Source organism: Passer domesticus, chromosome 8 (assembly GCF_036417665.1).
Source record: "Passer domesticus isolate bPasDom1 chromosome 8, bPasDom1.hap1, whole genome shotgun sequence".
In the NCBI taxonomy this organism is placed as follows: Eukaryota; Metazoa; Chordata; class Aves; order Passeriformes; family Passeridae; genus Passer; species Passer domesticus.
The window spans coordinates 44,273,959-44,301,946 of record NC_087481.1 but is presented as its reverse complement, the minus strand read 5'-3'; the positions used below and the strand labels follow the sequence as shown (position 1 = coordinate 44,301,946).

The 27,988-nt window shown below is 36.9% G+C and overlaps 1 long non-coding RNA gene across 3 annotated transcripts in view; it reads left to right on the top strand.

The window, feature by feature from the left end:
* Positions 1-27,829, top strand: part of LOC135306657 (uncharacterized) — a 31,193-nt gene extending 3,364 nt beyond the window's left edge. Inside the window, exons 2-4 of one of the 3 annotated variants that reach the window (XR_010367468.1) lie at positions 17,068-17,117; positions 18,638-18,734; positions 27,482-27,829. This is a non-coding gene — a long non-coding RNA (uncharacterized LOC135306657). Of the gene's footprint in view, positions 1-17,067; positions 17,118-18,637; positions 18,735-20,316; positions 20,554-23,381; positions 25,213-27,481 lie in introns of those variants that run through there. The other 2 variants (XR_010367466.1, XR_010367467.1) reach the window with 2 other exon arrangements.
* Positions 27,830-27,988: the final 159 nt, after the last annotated feature.

Genomic DNA, 27,988 nt, shown 5'->3' with positions numbered 1-27,988 from the left:
ATTCCTATAGAAAGCACAGAATTTTTTTTTTTTTTCACAGTGAACTTCTTGTACAGCATTGGAGTTCTATGTTATTTTTATTTGGCAGGATTTTGTGGAGCTGTTGTTTCCTTGTTTTTGGTCTCATTAACTCTTCAGATAGTGCAGTAAAACAGGAGCCTATCCTCCTATTGAATACAAAACCATAAATTTTCCTGCATTAGGTTTTTTTTTTAATTTATTTTCAATACAAAATTTACAGTCAATGTTGATTAATTTTACTGCCCATACATCAGAAGGACATGTACTTCTGATAAAAAAACTCCTAATTTCAAGGAAATCTTCATTATATTTGTATTAAATTACAACAGCCATAAAAAAATATTTGTAGGAATTGTGTATGAAATGTAAGTGGCATAAATATTTTGTTTTGCAATGGGATCTTGTCACTTGACACCATTAGTTTTTGAAACCGGCAAGCTTTTCAGAGGTAGCAAACATTCAGCTCTGTCCTTGCCCCAGAATGTTACAGACCAAAGCCAGAGCTCCTGCACCCCCCATGTCACAGGGCTGTCTGACACAGCCTGGTGTGACCTGCCTGCTCCCTCCTCTGCCTGTGCTGTCAGCTGCCAGAATCAGAGCAACAGGGCCATACTTCCTCCAATTTTTACTCTATTGTAATTGAGTTTAGAAGCTGAAAACCAAAAATCCAGCTCCAGGTGACCAAAGTATTTTCATGAACCTCCAGTGCCATAGCTGAGAATGCCTGATGAGGACAATTATCTGTAATCATTCCTTGGTTTGCATTGCTTCATGGTGCTGCTTTGTCTTGCTATTTTTTAAACTCATGACATATTCAGTAAAGTTTTGTCTTGCAACAGTTCTGAGCCCAGGTATTTTCAATGAGTTTTCTTGGTCTGAGCATCCCCATGCTCAGCGGGCATCACAGAGTCCCTGCTGAGAAGCGACTCATGTTATTTAGTTTAGCCTCAGCAGATTTTATTTTGGTTTTACTTGCCTTGTTCAGATACAAGTACTTTCCCCCTCTGAATTACTATTACTGTTCTTCACACTTTTATAGGTCCAGTGCAGACTAGGTACCTTGCACTAGAGATTGAGGGGCAAGTAGTAAAATCCCACAGTATAAAACTATCTTGTGATGCAATGAGGACTTCCACAAAAAATGTCAGTGCAATGAGGATTTCCACAAAAATTCCTTTCCCAAAAGAAAATAGAGACTAATTCTGGACAGAGTGCAGCAAAATGGTAAGTTAATGCAGACTAAAACTTTAAACAGATCAGAGTGGTCTAATTAAGTTATTTATTGTTCATGTGCTCACGTCAATTATGGGAATCTTGCAAAACAAATATGCAACAAATCTGTTTTGTGAATTATGCTGATAAGAAATGAGACCATGAGGGATGAGAGGAAAAGGGTATGTGCTGCACAGATGGAAGACTAGAAAGAAAATTAAAAGTCCCTTGCTGGATTAAGTTTCCAATGGCTAACATTTTTATATCCGGAGTCAGATTATCAAGTGAGATCTCAGCCCTGGGAGAGTTTCTGCCCACAAAGCCCACCCACTCACAAGAACTACTTAATATGTAAAAGTCAGCTGAAGTCTCTGACTGTTTCTGGTACACAGAGCAACCTGTAAATCTTCCTGTCATCTGCAATTTTAATCTGCAATGTAATATCAAGCACTCAGCTAACCCTGTGCACTCGGAATATCACTTTGTCTGACACCACTGAGTTACAGCACAGACAGAAATTAAACAAGCCTACAGGTTATTTCACTGCTTTCTCCATCTAGAAATAACAGACCATTATTTTGTTTTAAGTAGAGAAACAGTACCCTGGACTTCATATTTACAATAAAATCAGAAATACTTTTCTGGAAAGAGCTTGAAAATAGTTTAACTTTAAGAGATTATAGGACAGCTCTGTTCTTCTTCAAAAGAAGACAGAATAATAAACAGACATAACTCCTCTTTCACAAACACACTCACTATAATTTCTAAGCTCTGTTGCTGGAACAATTCCTATTCTATTTCCAGCATCCCAAAGAGCAATGACACACAGCACTCACTATAATGCTCCTTACATCAGAAATAAAAGGAACAAGAGCAAAATGAAAGTGAACATGGACAGACTTTCCATTACTCCCATTTTCTAAAGTAAACCATTTTTCTCTCTTATGATCTGCCCCTGCACATAGCTGGTAGATGAATGCTTCCCCTTACTTTAGATGAACCATCTGTGTCAGTAAGGCTTGCAAGAGAGAGCTCTATTCAGCAACTAAGAACTACTGCTGGCTAAAAAATAGAGGTGGCTTTCACAAGCTATTTTAAAAAAAAATTCTTTATTTTCATTATATTTTGGAGGCTTATATATTTTACTCCCTACACTGTAAAAATGATTTTCACTCTTGTCAGCTCTAAGAATTATTGAAGGTGAGTTGTCAAACATCTAGCTTTGAAAAAGGTGTTAGAGTGTCAACATTTTTGAATTTCCTGTACTTTGCAGGTCTTCTGGAAGAATTAGAAATTTTATGTTAAAATTCTAAATATTCAGGTTTGGCCTAGGCATCACTGTTTTATATTACATGGTTTCACTGTACCCAGATAATTTGCAATGTTTTAATGTACATTGTTATTTCAGAAGAATTTAAGACTCAAGCACTAAACTGATAATTAGATTGTTCCTTTTAGTGCACTAAACACATCTTCATCTGGCATGCTTTAGAGTCAGTCCACTCTGTATGATACTGTCTCAGTACAAGACTCACCCTGTCTTGTCTTCCTGATTAATTAGAAACAGATTGTAGCCAGAGCTTTGACTGGTGGAAAGTGATTGTTACACAGCCAGGGACAAATTATTTTCCCACAGAGCCACTCCAGTATTCTAAAGCCAAGTTTAAAAATATCACAACATTTTAATATTTACATTCATCGCTCAAAAAATAATGAACACATGGAAGAATCTTTAAGATACAGTATTACAACTGTCATTGTTCATTTTATGGCACACTACAGAAGTTGATCTAATTCTTCAGTTGTTACAAAAAACTTCTTTTGGGGCCAAATTCTTGCAGCATCTGTGTATAACTATCCAGTACAAAATTGGCAATGAAATACAGTTATACAGGCAGGAAGCTGTTTATCCTCTGTTATTTTCTGTATGGTTTCCTATACCATGCTTGGGATCATAACATAAGAAGATCCTTTCTGAGCCACAGTGAGGGGAGTGTGAAAAATCCAGCATAGCCACTTCTGTCTTGCGTTGTCTGTACCCTCAGTGCCTCCCCAGGGGAAGAAAAGTTTGTAAGAGTTTTTCATTTTGGTTTTACTTCCTCTTGTTGTTATTTTTTCTGTTTATGTTTATTTGTACTACAGAAGCAGACGCAAAAGAAATGTTCCAACCTGTCTGTGCTCTGTTCTTCCTTCCTGGGAGCAATTATCCTGCAGCCCAGAGTAGCTCCTTTTCTGGTCTGTCTTCCTTGGAGAAGACTAAAATCTGAGCTTCAATGTACTGAGTTGCAGTAAGACAGAGGAGTAAAGCTTTACCTTAAACCTTTCTTCCTAGACATTGTCTAGCTATTTCCTTCCAATAACTAAAGGAGGTTTATAAGAAAGACAGGGACAGAATTTTTAGTAGGGCCTGTTGGAATAGGACAACGGATAATGGTTTTAATCTAAAAGAGGGTACATCCAGACTAGATAAAAGGAAGAAATTTTTTTTATGATACGGGTGGTGAAACACTGGCACAGGTTGCCCAGAGAGGTGGTGGGTGCTCCGTCTTTGGAGACATTCAAGGCTGGACTGGCTCTGCACTGGACTCCATTCCTTGCCTGGGAAGCAAGGGAGTGCAAGCAGAGGGCAAAGCTCACAGTGGAATAATCACAGAACTACAGCAGAGACAAAGCAACATGCAGAGGAAGAAAGTGCCCTGGGACCATACAGGCTACACACACATATAGGGATCCTTGTTTATTTTTCTTCACAAGAAAAAAGGCAGGCAAATTTTCCATCAGCTTCCCCAAACTAAACTCAAATAGATGCCCTGGTTCCTGGGCATAATGGGAATGGGCCTATGGTATAGATGTTCAGGGAAAATTTCTCATTTGCTTAGATCAGCAAATAATGTCATCCACAGCTCAAGTTAGGCCTCTTAATTGTTAAGGCATGTGTTATTTAAAATTCAGTTTATATGCTTATTGTGAATAAAATTCAGAAAATTCACAATGTAAACAATCCGAGAATCAGCACCATTTTTTTGCTGCAGCTTCTTACACTGAGTTTTTGTTGAGCTTCACTTCAGTTTCTGCCTGTCACCAGGATTATACATTCTATAACAAAGGATAGAACTCTTCAGAGTCCTGTGAAGAGATAATTTATTAAATGAATCTATAGTTGTCTCCTTTTTAACACATTATGTAACATCAGTTTAGCAGAAAGCTGATGTCACTTTCTGGAGACTGTAAGGTGCAGACACTTTCTCATTCTGTGGTTGAGTAGCACCTAAAGCCCTGACAGCCATGGATGCTGGAGAACTATGTATGGTTATATCTTCTGAGGATCAGCAACAAACCAGGCAGCACGACACAAACAGAACATTAATGTTTTTTAGAGCAATACATGAAATCCTGAATTTTCTTATACATGTCTAAAATATCAAGTGAAGTATTTCTGGGGCAGCACTGTTGGGGTTTTTTCGGTGTTTATTTAAAGTAACATTTTCCAGTGCAACTGAGAAATCTCTTTGTATGTATATTCAAAATGTGTGTTTGGGGTACTAAACAGAGGTATGTTTTGTTCTCTGTGTGTTTTAAAACTGCTTTGTTTAAATATGTTATAGTGGTCTGGAGTGGATTCTTGTCAGCTAAGTTAAACTTATTTTGTAGCTGGCACTTCTGTGCTGCAGACAAGCAGCTACAAAGAATATTATGTTTGAATATCAATTACTTAAAGTATTTTGGAAAGATTGTACCTTTCTCCATCAGGTAACACAAATGTCAAATTAATTTGGAAAAAAAAAAAAAGAAAGAACACTTATAAGGATGTATTTCTATGGCTAACACTTTTGTCAGGTTTTGGACCAAGTCCCTCAGCTGCACTCCTGGTGCAAAATTATATCCTGTTATGAGATTTTCAGATTTCCAGTGCAGATGTGCCATTCCTTAGAAACATCACAAATTATTTGCTCAAAGAGAGAATCAAATCTGTGTGAATTCATTAAGTCAGGCACAAAACTGTAAGTACGTATGATGAGACATATGTTTGTCTAAAGAAGTTCTGAATCAAATGAATGAATGTTTACACAAATAAATAGATGTATACACAAGCGATGTATCAGATATCATTAAGAGACATTACACATCCCTTCTTGAATCCAATCCTTTTCTTTACCCATAAGCTGGGGACCTAAATTAATTAAATTCTAATAAGTTACTTTCCTCTGTGAAAATAATTTTTTTTAATTCTTCCTTCTGCTACAGCCACAGGTTTCCACAAAATGAGCACTGAACTGTCACATAACCCTTCGGTTAGGAAAAGTAAATACACATACACACTGAAGCTAAAACAGACTTAGTTTTTTACAAGCTTTTATAGTCTCATGTGAAATACAGAAGCAACAGCTGGGATTTTTAACATACATCCCACTCACAGCACAAGCCTTCCACCCATCTGCAGAACAGCTATAATCATGTTCATTAGCTTTGGTGAGATTAAATTTATATTTATGCAACACTTTGATATTCTTAGTTACAAATTTAGAGTAAGGTAACAGGTTTGAATTTCTTCATCCTCTCTCATAGGTATCTTTCCATCTTATTAAGATATTTTCCCTCTATTCTGATGGGGATTTGGAATAAAAAAGATTGACTTCCAGCACCTGTTCATCAGATACACTCTTGATTTTCATATTGTGATAGATACTACAAATCTATCACAAATCTATCTTTCAGTTCATTAAGCTGAAAATATATCCAATTTTACTTTAAGAGAGCAGATGTTAAAGACTTGGGGCTTTCCAAGCTCCATCTGGCATGAGCCCAACAGTAAATTCCTTTTCTACAACTGTGAAAGCATCATGTTCCTGGAAAAGTTAGAGGACAATGGAAGTCTGTGGAAGCAAGCCTGGGATGGAAAGATGCAAAATTATGCAAGTAAATCACATGTATTTGCAAACTCAAAGTAACTATAACCACCACTTAGAGTCCCACAAAAACACACTTTAGATTATACCTGCTAGTAGGGTTTGAAGGCACATTTTATACAACTGTATGTGTTTTAGAAACTGCTTGGCCTTATTTTCAGGTTGTCACTAAATCCATGGACATGAGAGCAGTTGCTTTAGGTCAGATCAAGGTTCCACAGCTGTTCACACTGCCCAGGGAAAGCAGATGCCCAGAACACAGTGTCAGACAAGGCAAGCATACAGGAGATTTCCCTCTAGGAGACTCTAGTTGCTTGCAGCTCAGGGCCTTTCTGAAGCAGACATCAGATCTATCTGTTCAGTAATTCTCGATGGACTTCACAGTTTTTTTTCCATTTTCCTTTTCATTAACTTTTGCAGTCCCTTTCAACCCATATAAAATATTCCCTTCTGCATCAGAGGCTGCAAAAAGCAAACTGCTGTCCCACACTACCAAGTGGGACCCTGCGTTACTTTGGTAGTAGAGAGAAGCTTTAAATTACTCTAAGAAAGCAATTATGTCTCTTTCTATATCAAAGGCCATAAAATAATTACTTCTTTGCATAATTTACTGATGTTAACTGGAAATGTGCAAATGGATTTACAATGGGTTTTCATCCTTAGAATAGATGTTATTTTGATTAGTAGGCCTCTGTCATCTGTGTGAAATACTGTATGCATGCAAGTATTACCATAATAGCAATGGATTGTGTCAGGGATGTGTACATACCATATGAAGTAACAGAAGTGGCATGTCTTTAGAATTTGTCCATCAGTTATGCACCATCTCTGTGGACTGAAATTCCATACCAACAGACAAAAAGTATAATAACAGTACTATATGACCCAGCTGGGAATGGGGACAAGGCATCACATCTGCTGGAGATGTGGGAAGGATGGCAAGGATTAATGAATGCAGGGAACTCATGTAGGCAAAAAATAAATAAGTATGAGAGAAAAAGAAGTAAATTAATCTTTTTGCATTGGTGCTTATAAAAAAAAAAGAAGCTTGAGGAAGTTCTGAATACAGAAGTACAATGTGTGAGGAGCTAACAGATTGCAGTGTCCATAGGACTGCTTTGGGAAGAAAATGAAAAGAGTAGTAATAAATACTGACCTTCAGGGAGACCTGATAAAATTGTCTGTCGAAGCCCCAAAATGGAAAAAAGACTCCGTTTCTCATAACATGTAATTTAACTTTAGAACTCATCATTACTGCACTTAATAATTGTAAATTTTTAATGGGTTAATAAGATAAATAATACAGTGATGAAAGAAAAGACACCAAAGCTATAAAGCACAATTGTAGTGATGCAACCTGAAACTCAGGAAGTCTCTAAACCATAGATACATGAAAGCTGGGAGTATGTATTGGAAGAATAATAATTCTCAAGTGGCAAAATTTCCAAAGTACCTGTAGTGACCATGACTAAAGATAAGACAGACTCCTAGGTGGTTCTTAAGAGTTTTGGCACATCTCAGCTGCTCCAGTTAGTGGAAGATATGCCTAGATGTGCAAAAAAATTATGGTACCAAGTACTTTTGTTATAAAGCAACAAAAGCTTTTTATACTTTCAATGCAAGAAAAATCATTGCAAGTAAGACTCTTCATATAATTAATAATAGAAGATGTACATTTTCACTCTGGTGGGCTTTCAGAGTGTCATCACCACTTTTAAAAATAAAGAATGTACTCTATGTATAGAAAGAAAAAGATAATTAAGAGGGACACTTGTACAGTGGTTAAAAATTGCTGTACAAATATTATTTGTGATCTTCGCTTGTTCTGCGTTGGGAAGATACAGCTGTTTCAACAAAACAGATAAGTATGGAGCAAAATAGAAAACAGACTTGCTGGGGGAAAAGGTAAAAATATATAGTATATAAACTGTATGCTCTGAGGAGACAAATTTCTTTCTTCATTCTGCACTCTGTTTTACTCAATGACTTTTTTCAGTATCTGCAGGAAAAGATGTCTGTTTTGTGCAATTAGTACGTGTTCCAGTGTGCAGATGCACAAATATTTGGCTGTTGTATATGAATATAGGAGATGAGAATTAATTCTGTGTTAATGTGCAGAATATTGAAATGTTTCTACTGAGATTTTGAAGGCAGAATTCAATTGGTGACAGGGTTTTCTCACATGTAGTCTGTGAAAGAAAACAGTGATTTAATTTTAACTCCTAAAAGGCAAAGATAGTTTGATTAAATTTTAAATTGACTTTTTGTTCAGCAGCAATGAATGGCAGATAGCAGATCTGTAGTTTCCAGGATTCCTCTACTCACTCTTCTCGAATGTGAGTGACATCTTCCTTTAGCCCATCACCAGGGATCTCCATGACTGCCACATGCTGTCAAAGATGAGAGAAAGTCATCTGTGGCCATGGCAACCAGCTCCCTGAGCACCTTGGATGTGTCCTACCAGCTTCACAGGCTTGTGCTCTGTTCAGTTGGCTCAACTCAAACTTTATTTTCTGTAGGAGCCCTGCTGCAAGCCAGTTAGGGCTGGAAGGTCCAAGAGAAAAGCTTGGCAGTGAAGACTGACACACAGAAGGTGCTGAGCAGTTCAGGTTTTTCTGTATCCTTTGTCACTAGGACAAAGCAACTTCATTTTCCTTAGCCTTCCCCTTGTTCCAGTGACTCTGTATGAGTCTTCCTTGATGCCCTCCACATTCCTCACCAGTTTTGATCACGGTGGATATTTGGCATGCCTGGTTCTGGCCCTGCATGCCCAGTAGATATTTCTGTGCTTCCTCTGGGTAGCCTGTCCCCGTGTTTGCTCACTGTATGTTCCTGTTGTTCTGGAGCCCACTCAGGAGTTCCTCATCTCCTTTACCAGACTCCCTTGGTCTCCTGCCTGTCAGGATCCTCTGTTCTGCTCTAAAGAGATTGTTTTTAAAGATCAGTCAGATTTCCTGGGCCCTTGGCCCTTCAGGGTACCCTCCTGAGAGATCCTGTCTGCCAGTTCCCTGACTGAATCCTAATTTCATTGTGCTTTAGCTTTTAGATATAAGGCTTGTGTCTTTCCATCACAGTACCTTATCCCTTTGCTTCCAGAAACGCTGACCTATGAGGCCACACACAGATTTCTAACTCCTGTTTGTCTCCCACACTGTGGTATGTGTGTACTGGCATTTCAAAATGAAATCAAACCCTAAAGACCAAAGCCTTGCTCATTGGGTTAGTAATCCTATTAGAGAAAATGGACTTGCCCCACTTTGCCAGATGGGTCTCAAATAATATATTTTCTTGTTTCCAGATCAATAAGTAAAAGAAGAAAAATCACTTTTCTTGCTCCTCTAAACCTGACCTTAATTTTTTTTCCATTTCAACCTCAACCTGTTCATTTTATTCTCAATCCTTGCATCTATGATCTGTGTTAAAAGAAACTATGTTTTTGTCCTCTCTTTATCAGTGATTCTGCAACATATTGGTCAAAAAGCCTGCAGTACATATTTGTTTTAGAATTGCTCACCTTGATATGTAGTCTACACTTTCACAACCTATTTAATTCTTCCCACATCCTTTTTCCTTTTCAAACACAACATGGATCCAAATCAATGGTTATTTCATATTAAATGTTATATGTCACTAGTCAAAATGTATCTCACTATTGAAGATTTTTTTTTATTTTCTGCTGGAGGGAAATATATTTCTATAGTATTAATTCCATACTAATGCAGTGGTTTTTATTTTAAAATTACTTAGGTTGCATATTTAAATATGGGTGAGGAAAAAGTTCTCTCTCAAAATAACCATTACATTTTTGTTTATTGTCAGAATCTGCCATTTGCCATGAGGTTATCACTTTTTCCATCCTCCTGGGCATACATCATGGTACAAGCAAATTGCTGCAGCACATTGATTCTAAACTGCTGAATTACTGGTGTCTATCATAGTATTCAAACGGGTTTGAAGAAAAACATCTTTCCCATTGCTGAGGGCTCTAAAGTAAAAGTAGATTAATAATTTATGTTTCAAACTTGCTTCCAGCATAGTCAGCGGCAAACCTCTCATTGCTTGCAGGCAGCAGTGTCCTGCTTCCTGCACAGACTTTGGAGGGACTCTGGTGTGGGCACAGCTGAATGAATTAAAAGTTCCCATCAATACAACAATCCATGTGTGACAGCATTGTGAAGAATGCACTCCTTTATTCGCTGGGTGACAGTAACCAGACTTGTTCAGTTGAGAACATTTAACAAGAATGCAATTGGACAGATCTTCCGTCATTCTGACCAAGGCTAAATTCAAGCAGAAGCACCAGAAAATATAGGTCACTGATTAATTCACTGAGATTCTGCATTCTTGCTCTGCAATAATCACTTAATGGCAAGTTAAAGCAAATACTTCAATGTGATAATTAATTCTGGTTACACATTATTAAGGTCAGAGGAGCTAACAGATTCACTAATGATTTCTATTTTAGAACATGGGAACATTTCAATCAAGCATATATAAAATAGTAAATGTAAGGGAATTTAACGGTATTTACTGGCTTAGTACATGATTAAACATTGACTACTGCTCAGCATGTAGGGGCATTAATGCTGCCATTCTATCAAAGGGGAGATCCAATACTTTTGCTGAAATAGGCACTTTCAAAACTTTTTAAGTTGAGTTATAACTTAGCAAAAAATCTTAGTTAATACAGTGGGTGACAGAATAATAATTTTGAACTCTTTTACATCAGAATAATCTACACATGGAGAGAAAAAAAGCCTTTTATCTCTAGACACAAGAAACAAAGCAGGGATACATGAGGGTTCCCAATTCACTTAGGAAAGCCCTTTACTCAACTCCTCACACCCTCCCTGTTTGGCATCGAGGTGGATGGGACTGTGTTGTTAAAATTAACTGAGGCACCTACTGTATGAGGAGCCTCCAGAGAAACCTGTATTCAGAGATCCAAACCAGTGGGAACTAACAGATCTTTATACATTATTAAACATTTTTTTTCCTCCTCAGGATTTACAGCAAACCTATCTGCTTCTTTCTAGCTCCAGCTCTTCTTTAAAATATGCAGACATCACAGAGAAGGGTTTTCACAGATTCAGGAGAAGCAAAAAGATACCTCATTTCTTGAGTACCCCTTTCCTAAAGATTTAGGCACTCAGTGAGTAGGAGAAGGAAAAGCTAGATCTTCTTTGTACTTTATTCAGTTCTTCCTTTACACTGTTTCTGAAGTTATTGGTAGTTTTTCCAAGTCAAAAGCCTAAGCAACAACCCTGAATCAGAATCTTATTTATTTATTGTGAATGTATTAGTACTACTACACCAATAGGTTGTCTATCTAATTAATCATAACATAGAGTGAAAACTACCATTAGTTCCATCTACATCTGTCACACTTAACTCTAAATGACAATATGAAATGTTTATTAGTCTCACTGAACTGCTTATCCATCTCGCTGACAACACTTTCAAACCATATATGCTTATTTATCACCCTGGTGCCAGTGAGCTGAGCTATCTCAATTTGAAGATATTTGTGGGTGGTGAAAACACTCTTGCCTTAATATTCCCTCTCTCCTTCATCCAGAATGAGGTCCAGAAACTTCATTCACTAATGATGGATGGGACAGTGAGTTTCCAAAGAATATCCCCTGTTTTGACTACTTGCAACTCACCCCAGCAGAGGTTTACAAGGAATTGAAATCTGGGTATCCTTTCTTTTCTTTTTTTTTTTTTAGTTTTGCTTCTGAATGTGATGATGCCTTATGTATTCCTTCTGTCTGTTTTTCAAAAAAACTTTGCAATGTGTTGTCTGATTTCAAACATGTTTAAGGTAAAAAGAAAATGTTCAGACATAAAAAAGCTTCAGTGAGTTTTGTGGAAACTGGGTAGTCCCTGTTTTAAAAGGACATTTGAGTTAGTATCTCCACATTGGAAAATCATATAGTGCAAGGCTTAGCACCATTCTGTTCTTTCTGGCACACACAGGTGATGCAGAAATCTGACTAATGTCTCAGAAACAGCTGCAGCATAAATTGCTTCTTGAGGAGATAGGAGTCAAGAAGGTGCAGAGAGCTGGGGTACTCCCAGAGAGATGGTGGATATTGGAGAGGGTGATGCAGAAGCAGAAATGAGAAGCCAAGCTAGAACTATTGGAAAGGTCAGGAAACGTAAGACTAAAGGAGAGAAAGTCCTAAGGAAGATGGAGTGCACTAGGTCTGCTGCTTACAAAGAATCCTGGTAAAATCAAGACACTTGTGTGAATATAGAAGGTCCTGACCTCATCCTTGTTCATTGTTGGATCTTCTGGGCTGCATTCTGGTGTTTGCAGGTTAGAGAGGCTAAACACCTTTAGTCCTACTGGCTAAGACCCAAAAATGCTTAAATCACTTAGGCAGTATAATTCACATAACTAAGAGTAGTTTAGACAGTTCAACTTACTGGTCATTCAAAGAGAGCCAACAGGTTTTTTTCACTGGCTGGCAGAAAAACAATTTACTAAAGTTTTGCATACGTAAAGTTTGGCTTTCAAATGTTGTAGTAGCCAGAAGTTTTTGAAGCTTATAGTCTTACTTTCTTCTCCTTTCCATTTGCACTCTGGGTGGGTTTGTATTATTAAATAAGTTACACAAATTACCTGGTGTATAGTCTTCTCTGATGCTTAATCAGAAGGTATGTCAGATTTGTATGTCATCAATCAACTTTAAAAAGCAATAGAGAAAAATGTCACTTAAGGAGCTGTTTGGAAGTATCAGACTTTGCAGGTGTTTTGGAAAAGGTCTGTCCTTATTGCTGAATCCCACACAAACACCATGGATTGCCACCTTCCTCCACTCTGACATCTGGTAACAAGATTTCATGTACAATGACTTATGCATGACCCATTTTTAACACTCATAAAAGATGTTAATGTCACCCCTTTTTTGTGGCCCATTTTTGCAGGCATTGGATTTGCTACAGAATCTTACATATTGCCACTTGGCATGCAAAAATCTACCTTTTGCTTTGGTAGCAGTTTCACTGTTCACCTTTGGCATTTCACTGCCCTCTTTGCCATTTTTCTGATTTAAGTTACCCATTTGGCTTACTCAGAGAGGATAATTAAACATTTGTTTCTGACTCCAAAATAACTAAAACCAAGTAAAACATACAACAGAACTCCAATGGGAAATGATGCACATAGATTTCAGATTTTTTTGTTGTTGTTTGGATTTTACTTCATGGATAGGATTGCAAGAATAAAAAATAATTTGTTTTATGATTAAAAATTGTTTTGTTATATAGATAGATAAATGCTGTAGCAATTTTGACTGCATTTGATTTTTGAAAGTTTCTATTTGTAACTTCATATAAAATGTATAGTTTCATATCCTTTAAAGGATGTTTTTAAAACAGATCTAACCATAGCATTTTAAGTATATTGCATCCATAATGTGTGTTTTTCTTCTCAGCAGGAATGGTTAACATAAATAATGAAGATTATTTCCAAATGGATATTTAAAAACCTGTTAGTGGAAACTCAGCTACACTACTCTTTGAAAGGGATTCTGTGGTATTAATTTACAATGACCAGTCAAATGAACATTTAGGAAGGAAATGTTCATGCAATAAGCCCTAATAGTGCCTTCAAGAGTGTCAGGAATAAGCTGTAGGAGGACAAAAGCTTTTCTCCTTAGCTCGGCTCTGACTCTGCAGATCACTGTGGATGTGGAACAAAGCCATGACTTTGACTTTGTGCAGTCACTCCTATGCCCACTGACCCCCCTAATGTTCTTGTGCTAAAGGTTTATTGTCTCCATGCCTGCACTCAGGAAGGACACACGGACTGAGGCTAGGCTGGTATCTCTGCTTGCAAGAAATGGACAGAGGGTTACTGGAATTCTTTTCCTTCAGCTTGTTGCCACTCAGTATAGTTGTAAATATTTACTATCAGGGGCAATTTCTGTCTCAGTTAATAAACTTCAATCTCTGCCATTCTCTTTTAATGATTCATACAATACTGTAATTTTCTATGAGTGCATTATGCTACCTTTTGCTGCTAAAAAATTGATTTCAGAAGAGAAAGAACTGAGAAAAGGAAACATCAACTAAAGTCTTATTAGGGGAATGAAGGCATCTTGGACATCCAGGCAGAAAGCTGCATTTGTGTCCTAACAACCAAATGAGCCTTGTAACTTACTGTTAAGTGAAAAAAGGAAGTGCCAAGTTCCTCAGTGAGGGATAGGTGCTAGTGGCAGCATCTTACCTGACAGTTTACTTTTCCTCAGTTCTTCCTATCCCCAAGGAAGTGGAATTTTTTCATTACTGTAGCTGTGGCAGAGTTCCTATAAAAATGAAAAGGTGGATGTTTAACACATAGAAGCATGCAAGACCTCCAGAACATGCAGAGTAGGTACATGCTGAGATTTATTACATTTTATCTCAATAACAGAAATCTAATATGTTGATTAGGGGTAAAACCCATATTTTTTTTTTCAAGAGTACTGGAGACTATAATAGGCAAAAGACCATTTCTTGCTCTGAATCAGTTATGTTCTTTATTCACTCCATCTTTTAAGTTCTAGAGTAATCAGAACTGATCAAACTCATGATAATGAGTCAATAATAAGTGTAATCTAAGATTATGATATTTTAACTTGTTTTTCACTATTTAATTTTATGTTCCCAGTATCTAACTCAGTCTTATCCCAGCACTGTCAGAGTCCACAATTTCAAACATCACTGTCCAGATCAGGACCAGGCAGTGGTCTGAGCAGAGACTCTCATGTCTTCATAGGGCACCAGAGACCAAGGTCTCAAACAAAATTCCATACAATTACACAACAGTTAAACCACAACTTGGAACTCTTGCAAAACATGTTTTGCTGTATGGCTGTTTTGGCATTCTCCTATATGAGATCCAGTCTTCAGACTTATTTTCATGCACAGAAGGGCATCCACTGCCCCTGCCATTTGGAAGAATTTCCTCAGTGAATACAAAATGGCTTTTGCCCTTTGTGATGCATAGCCTTTTCTGACAGCATTTTATGCAGGATTATAAGAGCCCTGATGTTTTGCAAATCAGTGATGATTTAAATTCATTAAAATTAATTTTACCCCTTGCTGTATCTAATTGCTTTGTTGATTTATGGAGATTGATTTTTCTCTTAAAAACTGGCAGTTTCCAAACATAAAGTGTATCCAGGGTATGTGTATATAGGGAAAGCTTGGCTGGATCTAATGGGATCCTGCAGGTATCAGGGCTGTGCTGTGTTCAAGGCAAGCATTTCTTTCATGCTCTGACAGAAAGTAACACCTAGGTTCATTTTCCAGCTGTCACTTCCCTGGTAACATGAAAAGGATTGTGGATAAATTATGAGACTAATCAGTAAATTCTTTACTCTCTGTCAAGTGCTTTTGCTATTTCTTTCTTGAGAACCCACTTTTTTTTTTTTTTTTTTTTTCTCAACACACTGGTGGTAGTGCTCAAAATTCCTTATCTCTGTTGCTACATATTTCATGTGGACATTACTGGAAAAGGCTCCTGGAGCTGATTGGAGGCTGTTTATCAGAGATCAGGAGACAAAAGTGGCCTCTGCAAACCTGCTTGCTATCAACACCCCTCCAACCTCTCACTGGCTAATGGTGAGAATCTTAATAGAAATTTCTCACTGAGTTAAAAAAAAATATCAGCAAAGCACAGCATTAAAGTAATAAGCTGTATATGTCAGAGAGGGGTAAAAAACTGTCCTGGACATTAAGACACCATTTCCTTGAGAATTTTGCATAATTTCAGAAATCTTCCAAGAATATTTCTTCATATATGACTTAGCACTTACTTTTTTCTTCTTTTTCTTTGCATTACATTCAACTATGTTTAATAGCTTTACAAGCAGCTGGAGAGCTGCCAAAGTGTTCTGATATAGAACAACAACAGATGTCACAGGCACATCAATCAAGGGTTTGGACAAATAGATTAATAATAGAACTCCAGGTGAAAAGTTGGCATTCCCTAGAAAAACACTGAAGTAACAGAAACTTAAAAGACAAGTTTTGGGGTTCTTAAAATGTTTTTGAGCCACTGTGCTTGGTCAATAATTCCATCAATCATATGCTGTGTCTTTTAAATCCAAAACTCAGAGGAAGAAAACATCCCTTTTGTGTTCAGTTTATTACTTAAGCTGAGCCATGCTCTCAAACTTCCTCTTCTGAATTTCAATCTGAAAAGTAAACATCCAAATGAAAAAGTGACTAACAATCTACCCAGAAATAGAACATCTCTGTTAACAGAGGACACACTCAGAAAGGCTTCCCTAAGTTGTACTAACATTGGGTAGTTAGTACATCTTTAAAAGACATCCTCTGGACTTAATGAATTATCTTGATCGTAATCTGTAACAAAATTAACCCAAAACATGTCAAAATATCTAATAAGCAGAGGTTATGAAAGGGAAACAGTATTAAACTAAAATTTCTGATGTTTTTGTACACATCCCAGAAACCGAAATAATTTTTCTTTAGAAATTGGATTCAGTCTGGTAGAGGAGCACATGGATAAACTTGAGACATGAATCAACACTAAAATAGGGAAGAATTAGTAATTGTAAAAGACAGCTTGGTTTATCAACTCAAAAATCCACTCACAGAGGCCTTGGATAAGCTGTCAGCTCTGATGCCATCTGGGTCACTGCCATTATGTGGAGTTGAGAGTTCACCCTCAGAACCTGCCTCTTGAGCAGCACAGTGTCATAAATGTCAAACTAATGAACCCATTTAAGTCAGTGAATGATGCAGGGAGCAGCCTCCATTGCAGAAATGAACATTAACCAGTAAACACCAGCAATGAATCATCTGGTGTTTTCTTCAAAATATCCTCTTCCACTCCATAACCTCAATAACCTTTTTTTATTAGGGTTTTTTTTTTTTTTCCTGTAACCACTTTCTTTTTCTCCTACAGTTGTAAGAAAAACTCCTAGCTGCCTCAACACAAATGAATCAGGATTCTTGGTAAGTGAATCATCTAGAGCCAGAAATTTACTTCTCTATTTGTTCATTAATAGAACACAGACTCAAACCAAAACCAAAGAACAAAACACAACCACCTTCTGAAAACAAGTAATTAATTTTGATCTGAATAATCTCTTATATCTAAAAAAATTATAAGAGTTTTTTCATCTCAGTCATTTATATTCTGATGGAATAATAATGAAAACCTTATTTCAAGTGATTAAAAAGCACATGATTACTTCTGCACTTCTGGAAATGTAAAGGAAGATTTACTTTATTGTTATCTGCTGCTTTGTTTGTTAGGTTCCTACACTTATTCATAAAATCAGGAGAAAAACAAAAAGCAACTTGGGTAATCAAATTTTTTAATTTATGATTTATTTTTTTTAGAATTGTTTTAAAATAAAATTTTCATGGTAAAGATATGCAGCATGATTCTTGAAATGACATTCATTATAGGCTCCTAAAAGATAGGAGAAAGTGTAAAATCTGAGGTATAAAAATTACATAGCATAGAAAAAACACTAACAATTGTGCTAAATGATAAACTTTCCTATTTGGAGGGCAAGGGTAAATATTTGTTCCTAAATTATTAAACCATTATATCAAGCTGAAAATTTATCCCTTACGATTTCATCTCTTTTGAAGGTGGCTATAAACCTATTAGCAGTTATATGCAGCTATGAAGCACAAGTGAAATGATTGATTTTGTCAATCACTGGGACCTTGTGTTATGTAACACGGATTGTGGGTCCTCTGTAAGCTTCATTAATCATACATAACCCATTCATTCACGAGGAAAAGTGATGAATTACTGTCTGTGGAAGCCTAACATTAGCCTCACTAATTCCATGTAAGTGCAGGATATATTGTAAGCTTTTTTTCCCCCACCATAAACGTGTTGGAGACTGTAATCTGTAATCCTGAATGACACTTTAATCCATGTAAGCAGATATTTATTTCCCATGGAGCCACACTGATTTTAGTGGCTGATGTCTGCTTGTGTCTAATTACAATATAGTTTTCCTACTGTTCCTATGATGATAAAATTCTGTATACCTAAGAAAAAGAGATTAGGGACTTCATTTCACCAACCTCAGTCAACTAAAACTGGACCAATAAACAAACCACCAGAAGTGAAGGGAAGGTACTTTGGATTATTATATATAGGCAACTACATTGCTATGGAAGTCGTGTTATATAAAATGGATTGAATGCAGTCTTAAAAAGAATTAGTTCAGGCTCCAGCAAAACTTTTTTTGGGAAGTTTCTGGGAATTATTTCCAAATTTTTCTTCACTCATGGCTAGAGACTGCACATCAATGCTGCAATTATTTATTTCTACACCAACATTGCCTAGTATTGTAAAACTCTCCCCTCTCCTCGAGCATTTATCCACAATATATTTATAACAGCAATTATAACCCCCACATTCAATTAGGCAAAATAAAAAAACCCAAACAACTAAATCTTTTAATCTGTTCTCATGAAATGGGATCTTTTCCCTTGATTATCCTCAGGATAATCTTCAACATTGAAGATGACAAGAAACTTTTGCAAGTTCCAGAGGACGTTTCACAAGAGGCAAATGCATCTCCATTTGTTCCATAAAGTATGGTAGGTGACAAGTCATTTGCTGCTTGTCTCTTGTCTTTAAAAAAATAGGTACTTGAAAATAATTATACTGGTGATGTCCTGAAACAAACACCTTGCCGTGCTGAGTTGTCTTGTCATCCTTGCACTTTATGTCTTTCTGCTTCATTGCCTTTAAATTTTTTCTTGATGCTTTTTTTTTCTACCTAAGATAGTTGCTTTTTCTGTTAAAGATTTGTGTGTGTGTTTTGTACAATTATTAGCACAAAATGGTTATGGCTTCTCAGCCCTAGAGTGATAGTTATAGTAATAATAACAGCAATCTGAGCATATGCATGTTCATTCTCTCAAGATATGCCAGAACGCTATCAGCATTTTTTCTTCATCTAATGGCACTGTGGAGTTATCCCCAGCAATAGCTGTGAGTCATTACAATTACATGCTCTCTGTGGTACTTAATACACATTTTAAAGGACATTTCATTTTCCGTAAGTCCCTAGATAACTAATCTAGTTCTGTCTATGTCTGCAAAAATATCTGCATTCTGAAAGACCAGTACTGCCTTTTTTACTGAATTAAAAATCAATGTGATTTCAGTGGCATGTGCTGTAGGGTCATTTCTTAATGAGAACAAACCCAGCTTCACTGCAAGGACAGGAAAAGAGATTTCTCTTTGCTTGTCTGAAATATACACTCATGGTGAGACCATTTGTTTCCCCATGTAAATAAAAGGGAACCCTGTATTCAGACCTCCACGTGTAAGTATTAGCTTTATCTTATCACCACAACCATTTTTAGATTGATGATGAAAGGCATTGCCTCCAGTGATAGCTCATGCACTAGAATGCACACTATATTGCTAACTGACATTTAACAGCATCTAATATGCATTCAGCCTCCACTGGAAAATTTTTATGTAACACTTTGTAGACTTTGCTTTAATGTATCGATTGCAGAAGAGATATGCAGCGCTCTGAGCAGTAATCTCCACAGCAGTTACCTTCACTTTGGAGAGAAAATGCTGACATCTGCTTACGTTTCTTGAGCAGAAGAAATGATTGTAGCTAGGATAACAGCTGAACCTACAATGCTGTGAGTGTGTAAGAGAGTGTGTGTAAATACACAACTAGCTGTTCACCACTTATTTTTCTGAATGTGAGGTACTCACATAGTCTTGCACACTGCAACTGTTTGAGTGCACATCATTGCTTAGTCTTGTTTTCAATACTAAATCTGATTTCCTTCCTCTCCCCCACCCACCCATTCACATTCCTTTCTACTTCAGTTCTGGAATGTGTGGTCTGTGGCCAGCTGACAACTCTTTTTTAAAAAAAATAAATTAGAGGATATTTAAACAAGAAATTTTAAAGATCTATGGGTCATGAGCAGGGAGAGCTGCTGGAATGAGCAGAAAGTAGTTTGAATGTTTTGTCTTTCCCATCCTGCTTTTCCCACTTGTGTCTTTGTTACAAACCTGACTGTTATTGACACGTCCAAGGGCTTTAACAACCTCTGCAGTGCCACCAATGACTGTCAGGAGATACCTGCACATCCCAGGAGTCAAAGAGCTCCAATAATTTAATTCTAGTCTGTATTATTTTTTCAGATATTTTACATTTGCATCTTCAAGTTTTGTCCCTCTACTGCTTAATCAAAGCAACACCAAACTAATTTATAAGTAGGCTTTACTTCTTGGAAAGTTGTGGATTTTGTCACTGAGAAGCAGGATGGACCAGCTGTGCTATACCACAGAAGGAAAGTGGTGCTCCAGGCAGACTTTGTTGATAAGGGACATAGGATTTTCATTGGACTATTATGCAAACACTAGATCAAAATTAAGAAATGTGTTGCCATTTTCACAGTATAGGACAAGAAGTAATTTGTACAACAATCTTGAGACCAATTACCAAGGATAGGATGAGGTATCACTGCCTGCTTCCAAAATCACTTGATACACTTTAAAATAAGTTTGGCTCAGCTAGCAGACAACATGTAAAATATCAGTTTGCAGGATGCTGAAGGAGAGTAGGTTAAGTAGTTGCTATCTCTACAGCTGGTTGACACTGGATAGGCAGAAGTAAAACTGTGAATCTTCTACACCAATAGAGCAATGTGTTTAAAAAGAAAACAAACCACCAAATAAAATAAATCCACTGCCCCGTTCCATGTCCTAGCCTCAATCTCACAGCTCATGTAGAAAGAACCATTGAGAAATATCCATCTGGCATTCCCTATGTCTGGAAACTTTTCTACCTGGGTGTCAGAAAAAATCCTTAGCTTTCCAAAATTGCTACCAGAAGCCTTGATCCTGCTGCTGCTGAGATCAATGAGAACTTTATGTGCAAACTGAAAGAAGGATTAGCATTAAAATCATGAAGTATGCAATAGAATTAACTATTTTATATATTTTTCCTAGTAAATTTCAAAGTGATTAATAGGAATTTGATCTCTAAAAGAAATGAGTAATAGATACAGAAGGCTCTGTGGCAAGGTTTCCTAGCAAGCCAGGGATAGATTGCAGCTCTTTCAAGTCCTGTTGAAGTGCTTTAATACATTTATCTGTAAAACATTCAAATATGTATCCCCCAAAGTAATTTCTGCAAAGAATTAACAAAGCAAAGCAATTTTATTTTTCATCCTTCATTTATTTAACAACTCCCTTAACCTCTTTTGAGAAGGGTTTATTGTAGAAGTTCATACACCTAAATTGACCAGTTGTTTATTGGTAAATTATTTTCATCATCATTTCCTAAATGCATGACACCATTAATAATATTAGTATTATTATTAAAATAATAATTATAACAACAATAACAACAATAACAACAACAATAATAATAATAGTAATAATAATAATAATAATATATCACCTCTCTGAAGCTAGTGAATTTACAGTGTTATAATTCCTGGGTTTATGATGTTTTATGTGTTAGTGTTAGTAGTCTGGTCTGGAGAATGGACAGAGGTGTGACACAATTGCATTCATCCTCTGAATGATATGGAAAGTAAGGGGACAAGCTGGAGAAGACAGCTCAGTCTGACTATTTTGGATTTCCCAGTGATTCTAAAACTGCGTGAACACCAGTCCTAAATTTCTTTTGAAATAAAATTAATTTTCTTACACTAACAGTTAACTGCTTTCAGCTGGTACCACAAAGCTTTCTCTTTTCATATCCTGCAGAAATTCAAGGAAGCCTAGTGCAAGCAGATATAACAGTGAAGGGTAATGTGAACTGAAATTACAGTGGCTAGATTTTGATCTTGTGTTCAAATAATCTTGATTTGAGTTTCTTTAAAAGGTTTAAAAGGTTTCTCTATCAAAAGAAAAAGAAAAGGTGGAAAATTAGGTCCTCCAAAATAACTTTTTTTAAATGTAATCCAATCCAAAAAGATTATTTCTGTGTAGTTAGAGGGCTTTTGAAGCTATTTACCATTGGAGTAAAACAAGGGCAAGTTGTCTAATGTTGTTTGCATTAGTAAATAAATGGGCTGGGGACAGCAGGAATCTGTCTTATCCTACCTGTCACAGCACTGAGGAAGGCTCTGGATATTAGTAAGGGAGACCATGTGTGTCATAGCTACAGTGCATTTGTGATTAATATGTTTAAATATTCACTAATCCCATTTTATTATAAACACCCCATGTATTATAAATATTTTCTTTCTTCAGGCCAATTTAGATACTCAGATATCATTAATTTTGGTAAGAAGGAGCAAAAAGTAAAAAGATAGGGAAAGGATAAGCTTTTCTTGCTGATTTACTTTCAGACTTTAAGTCTTTGTTGTACGTGGAATGACAGGGAGCATTTATTTTAATTCCCATTGAGGGCCCTGTGAGCACTAACTTCCATTTGCTTCTCTGGCTTCCACAGTGTAGTTTTTTAGCTTCCTCTTTCTAAAAGAAATTTCTGGTAACCAGCAGAACACCAGGCTGCCTTGGGACATTACACAGATAGGAACTTCACAAAGTTGCTGCCTGAATATTAAATGTGCTAGGGCTGTTTGGGCCTCTCTGAGCTGTTCCTGGGTAATCCTGTGAAGAAATTCTTATGAACAGCAGCATCAGATGTCTCCAGCTTGCATAATCAGCCTGCAGAATTTTGATAATTGACAGCAAAGTCTCCACTATGCAGCTGTAAGCATGTGTTTGGTATACACATGTTGTACACAAGGCCACTATTTTAAAATAACATAAACACAAATTTATTAAAATATGTGAGTTGAGGCAAAACCTGATTGTTCAGGTTATATAGATTAAAGAGAAAAAGCCTTTATTTTTCTATGGACCCTGTCTTCCAAATGATCACAGAAAACATAAAAGGGAGAGGAAAGGCTTAATTACTATTCTTGATGGTTTTAGTCTCGCTTTTGTAACTACCTCAAGAACACTGAGGAAATATATGCAAGTTTTAAAACTTATTCCTCCCATTTTATTTCACTTACTTTTAAATTGAGTGCTGGATTAATTTTAAGTTTTACTTTTTAATAGATTCTTAATTGGTGTGGGGAAATACACCTATGAACTTCTGTGCAAATTTATTAAATTCTAAAAGTCTCTTGGTAGGCTTGAGGGAAGTTCTTGCATATGCTGGATGTTGTGTTTCATGTTGGGGAATAGGCTGAAATAATCCAGGAGGACACCCTTGTGCTGTTTTGTGCTCTGCATTTCAGTGCAACGCTGCTGAGGCACAGGGTGCCCAACAAAGACCTTTGCCAGCCCAGTCCCTGCTTTTCAACCTCAGCATCTTTGAAGACATTTCTCAGGCTCTTGGGATATCAGCAAAATCACCACTGACTTGATTTTCAGTTCTTCAGTAAAAATGTCCATTATACAAGAGGAGAAAAAATACATTGAAGTTGTCCCCTTTAAAAGTGGTAGTTTCTTTTGGTTTTGTGCGGGTTTTGTTTTTTTTTAGAATGAAAATAAACCCAAGACAATTGGCTTCAAAACACATTCCTAATGCTTAAACCATTCTCTGAAATATACAAGTACTTAGGCTGAGGAGGAAACGGACATTAGATGAAGAGATTATTAAAAAATGTATGATTATTTAAGGTCAGCTGTTATTGTAGCAGAATTTAGGCATACAACCATCTGAAAGTTTTATCAGCTATGACAATATTTGAACTTATTCATGATCAGTGCTCACAGCCAACCATTAGTTTACTTAGGTATCCAATAATTATAAATGTCAAACAAAACTGTTTTCTACCTAGCATGGCCTGATAAGGAAGTGCTGTTTACTTACACCATTCAAAGAAGGTTGGATCACTTGACTTATTTTAGATCATACTTTAGTGTACCAGACTGAAAGCCTGGACAGGAGAATCACCCATTGGGTGAAACTTGGTCCCAGTATTGATGGCAGTACCTGCCTTTGAAGATCTGTTTGAAGTGTGAAAGGTTAGGCCCTTACAGAGGGCAGAAATGCAGAAAAGCTGTAATTGTGTGACTCAGTCCAGCACTTCCAGCTGAGATGAGCTTATCTGACACCCTTGCAGTGACAATGTACTCATTTCTGAAACTGAGACTACAAGAGATCTGCTCTCTGGACTGACATGATCCTGTATAACTACTCTTTCAAATGTTCTATGAACCTTGCAGATCAGGACTCAGCTAAGCAATGTTTTCTTTATTTTTTTCTGTCACCTGACTTCCTGCAAATGATAATGCTGATTTTTTTATTGTTTGTGTTGTGTATTGTGGTATTTCACGGGGAGGGTTGATTTGTGGTTTGCTGTCAGTTTTGTGGGGGAAGTTGTATTTATTTATTTGTTTGTTTGTTTTGTTTAAGAATACTGCACATTTCCACAACTTCATAAGAATTGTCTTTCTATGTGTATGGAAATGTGCACGGTGTTCACCAGCATCCACAGGCATTTATACTGTGGTACCCTTTGGAATGACACTATGAAAGGATTTCTGAAATCCATCTGATACCACGTGCATGGTCTATGCTGAAAAAACAAGCAAGAGGGTGACCCTCCTGAAGAGCTTTAATACAGCTGTGCATCCCCAGAAAAAGGTAGCTGGGATGTTTTTTCCTCTAGTAGAAGAAAACATTCTACTATTATTTTGTTTTATTTAAAGTGAAGGATTAGATCAATTTGGCAGTATTTTCTGTGTGTTGTGGTAACAACTTAAAAAATTCAGGCTGTAAAATATCATTAAAATTTGGATTAATCAGGATTAACACACATTGGGGGGTAGGGAATGCATTATTAAGTCTCCTTGTCACCTTCACAGATTTCAGGGCTTTGTTTCACGTGAAAATAAGTACCTCATGGATTCCTGTAAGTTTCAATAAATACATTATTATTGATCCAATATAGACATCCTTTTTGCAAAAACAACATTGAAAATAAGCTTATATTTACCAAAGCAGTACATCCTTGGGTTATTTTGGGTTTGTTTTTAATTTGCTTGTCCCCTGACCCTCTTGCTTATTTCCTCTGGCAATAGCTATTCCTAGACTCTAAATGTGCTTCGAACACAGAGGAATTCTGCTGTTAACTATGATTTCAGAAGTGTAAATCTATGATAATAAATAGCCTAAAGTAAAGAAAAACTAGCTGTTAAGCTTTTTTTCTCATGACCAGTAGTAATAGCAGTTTGATATAATATATACAAACTAGAGGAATATTTTTTGGTAAATATTCTTTTTTGATTTTCCTGTTTCCTAGTGACACAGTTGGAAGCAGGAAACTCTTTTTGAGTTTTGAACTGCAGTAGTCCAAAGGATATCCTTGTCTCTCTCCACCTCTATAAATAAAGTGGGAGAACTTTTACCCTGGCTCTAAAAATCAGAATGTGTAGCTTTTAGGCTGTTTACAAGGAGAGCCAGAGCTGTTCATAACTATTTGATTTATTTGCAACTAATGAGAATTGAAGTATTAAACATCTAATTTTATTTTCTTATGCTTCTGACAAACATTAGGTCCCTCCCCAAACATATAAAAGTAGAGTCTGGGCATTTAATTATTTATTTCAGTTATATAATTCTAACAGCAATGGAAGCATCAGAAGACTATCAGATTTTGATTTAAATGAGAAATCTTATTTTATATTTGAACAATGTTTGAGCCTCTTTTTTAGCTCTTCTACTTGATAAATTTTCCAGAATATATCATATTTATGTCACTCAGTATTTTTTTTGATAGGTTGAGCTGAAATAGCATTTACCTACCTTGTTCAATAAAGCACAGTGAAGTATCATTACAATAGCCTAATTTTGGTTTAAGCTTTCAGGTTTCTTTTTTCTTTTTATTCTTTTTCCTTCTTTTTTTTTTTTTGTTTGTTTTTGTTTTCCCATGAGTTTTACTTCTATAAAATCTGCTTAATCTCTCAACCCAGTTAGCTACAAACTTGCACCAGAGTTACTGGAAATATGTGGTTTCAAGGAAGAGCAGTATCAGCTTGTGTGTTGCTGCTTGAATATCAGGTGCCTGATTCCTGCAGGAAAATGTTGGAATGGTCAGAACACAAATAATAAGAATGAGAAGAGGGTGTAAAACTTATTGCAAAACCTCAAGAAGTTTAATCCCTTTACTTTGCCATCTTCAGGCTAAAGGTATTTTTTCCAATTGATAACAAATATGTCTGCAGTTATGGGCTAAGGGAATTCTCATAGAGACAAGATGCAGATTATATAGAAACTGCAGTAATTACCTTTAGGATGATTTCAGATTTTAGATTTTTAGATTTGGATATCTTTTTTTCCTCAATGGTTATCCCTAATTTATTTCTAATTTGGACACAATTCAGGAAATCCTTAGAGTTTCTCTTATGCAAAAGATCAGGCTGTCAGGATATCATTGAAGTCCCTGATTACTAATAAGTGATTACTTGTTATGGCTGATTATTAATTTTGGCAAGATTTAGTGGGTGAAAGCCTGGCTATGCAAGTTCAGTGGAAATACTGTCACTAATTTAAATTATACTATAACTTAGACTTATTTTATTTGCCTGGGTGATTTAAATACTCAGTAGTAATTCTGGGTTATGAATTGGGATTGTAAATTATGATGGTATAGTCAGGAGATAAAGGCAGAGCTTTACTGCTCTGTGACCAGGGATTCAGGAGCTGCCTTGAGCCCTGCTGGTTTTCCAGTTGTACATGGCTCAGTGCATCCACTCACTGCATTTGGGACAGGGACTGTGAGCAGTAGCATCGGCAGATGAAGACACCTGATTTTTGCAGTTTCTCTGGAAATTGAAAGCTTTTCTGTTACCTCAACATAGCAGCAGCTCCCACGCACAGTGGAGCTGAGGTTACCATAGGCTGGAAACCTCTGCAGTCAGATTTTCCATCGCTCTTCCCCTTGAGGTGTGACTGTCACTTTTCAGTCAGCATGGACAGATCTCTGGCTCCATCAGCACAGTGTAACTGCTGTGCCTGGAGGGAATGAGGCACGAGGTACAATGGCACCTGCTGAGATAGGATGGAGGAACACACCTCTGAATCACAGACCTCTCATCTGGACCATGGACTTGGAGTTCCCTACCTTCAAGGGAGGCTGATTTCATTTCTGTCATCAAGATACAGCTGGAGACTGCTAGAGGAGGAATCAGAAATTCTACTTGCAGCCTGTTGAATGAAGGGATCTAACACAGAGAGCAGAAAAAGATCAAAGAAATGAATTAATATGTTCACAAGGGATTTATGTCACAGACCAGTAATCATCCTAACCAAACAAAAGGTGGGCAAAGAAAGAAGATGTGATCACTCAGTTTTTAACTGTTCCCTCCCTGTTTTCTACCTGTTTTCCAGACACATCAGGAACCATGCAAAAACTTCCATTCCTTACTTCTTTGGACACCTCCACTGCCTCAGACAGACACACTCACTAATCATTATTTTTTACCAAGGACTGAGAATATTTTTATGCCCTCTTTGTCTGGGAAGGACAAGATTAATCTTTACAGAGAAGGTGCATTTTAGTAGCCTCTTTTTGTCAGAACTGTACTGATTCACCATCTGACAGGCTGTCCCTAAATATCTTAGTTGTATGTCTGTTTTTTCCTTCACCTGGTACTTTTAACTGTGGAGATAGTTTGCCTCATCATGACAATGAAAGGCAGAAGAAGGAAGAGCTGGGAACCCTCACAGGAATGGAGGATGAGGGTAAGCTACATCCCTTGTCCTTTTTTAAGGTTTTCCTTGCCCCCAAAGATGAGAAACATTCTTTGGTGTCCTTGGTTTTTAGTTTCTGAACATGTTGTGTGATGCTGCTCCTATCCTGCTTGGCAAAAACTGCATCCAACTGTTTGGGGTCCC